This window comes from Fukomys damarensis, unplaced genomic scaffold (assembly GCF_012274545.1).
Source record: "Fukomys damarensis isolate Sample0158 unplaced genomic scaffold, DMR_v1.0_HiC HiC_scaffold_35, whole genome shotgun sequence".
In the NCBI taxonomy this organism is placed as follows: Eukaryota; Metazoa; Chordata; class Mammalia; order Rodentia; family Bathyergidae; genus Fukomys; species Fukomys damarensis.
In genome coordinates this window covers 30,081,417-30,083,352 of record NW_022900947.1, presented here as the reverse complement: position 1 = coordinate 30,083,352, position 1,936 = coordinate 30,081,417, and positions in this window count along the sequence as shown.

Sequence of the window (1,936 nt, the reverse complement as noted above, 5' to 3'; positions counted from 1 at the left end):
TGTAATGTATCTAATAGTTTTTAAAACGTGGTAAAATATACTTAAAATTATTTACTAGAGGTTCCATTTGACCCAGCCATCCCTCTGCTGGGTATCTTTCCAAAAGAATGAAAAGAATCATATCACAGTGACACGTGCACACCCATGTTTATAGCAGCACAGTTTGTAATAGCTAAAACTTGGAAACAGCTCATTTGCCCATCAGTTGGAAACTGGATAAAGAAGATGTGGTTTTTCTATAAAATGGAATACTACTCAGCCATAAGGAATGAGAAATTAGAGTCATTCATAGGAAAATGGATACATTTTGAGGATATACTCCTAAGTGAAATAAATAAGTCACACATGTGTAAATACCGAATAGTTTCTCTGGTATGAAAAACTATAATAGTACTCAAGATCCTAATGGGATAATTAACAATGTGAAATAGGAAGAAAAGGGCTAAAGGTTTAGGGAAAGTGGAAAGGGTAGGCAAAGGGGAATAAAGGAAAAGAAAAAAATGTGAAAATGAAAACATGGAATTAAAGTGTTTGTAAATGGGGAGGAGAAGAGGGGGTGAAGGGAGGGTGGGGACAAGGGGAAAAAATGAGAACCAAGACCTGTCATGTAAAGATACAAGATCCCAGTAATGAATGTAACTGTACTGTATACCTAGAATGTACCAATAAACTCAATAAAAAAATTATTTACCATTAGTGACTTTAGTGCTTTCACCATGTGAAACCATTACCAGTAACTAGTTTCAGAGGAGTTTCATCATCTCCAAACACCTTACACAGCAAGCAGTCACTTTCTACTCCACCTTTTTTCACTCTCAAAGCATAATCTGATTTCTGGATGGATTTACCCATTTTGGATATTTCATATAAAAGGAATCATACACTATGTGTCCTTTTATATCTTGCTTCTCTCAGGATAATATGCTCAAGGCTCATCCAATTTGTAGCATGTATCAGTACTTCATTTCTCTTATGGCCAAATAATTTCCATTATATTTATCTGTTCATCCTGATGGACATCCGGGTTGTTTCCACCCTTTAGTTGTTGTGCCTAGTGCTGTTATGAATAGCTATGCACACGTTTTTGTCTGAGCATGTGTTTTCAATTCTTTTTGGTATATAGCCAGGAATGAAATTGCTGGGTCATATGGTAATTCTATCCTTAACTTACTGAGTTACTACCAAGCTGCACTATTTTACATCTCTGCCAGTATTCAAAGTTCCAATTTCTCCACATCCTCTCCAAAAGTTATTTTAAAAATTACAGTATTCCAATGCATGTGAAGTGGTGTCTCACTGTAGTGTTGATTTGCATAGACTATTAATGAACATGTATCACGTGCTCATTGGCCATTTATATATCTTCTTTGGAGAAATACCTATTTAAGTCTTGCATCCATTTTTTTTAATTTTATTGAGTTTATTGGTACATTTTAGGGATACAGTACAGTTACATTCATTGTTGGGATCATGTACCTTTACGTGGCAAGTCTTGATTCTCATTTTTTCCCCTTACCTCTGCCCTCCCTTCACCCCCTCCTCCCCTCCCCATCTACAAACACTTTATTTTCCTCTTTTCATTCTCTCACATTTTTTTCTTTTCCCTTTTTGTTCTTCCCCTACACATCACACCTTCCCTACACCTTTAGCTCCTTTCTTCAAATTTCTAAATGTCAGTAATCTTATTAGAATCTTATGCATTGTTGCAGAATATTCACAACACGGAAACTATTTGGTATTTACACATGTGTGACTTATTTATTTCACTTAGGAGTATATCTTCAATATGTATCCATTTTCCTATGAATGAATCTATTCTCTCGCTCTTTATGGCTGAGTAATATTCCATTTTATAGAAAAACCACAACTTCTTTATCCAGTTTCCAACGGATGGGCAAATAGGTTGTTTCCAAGATTTAGCTATTACAAACTGTGC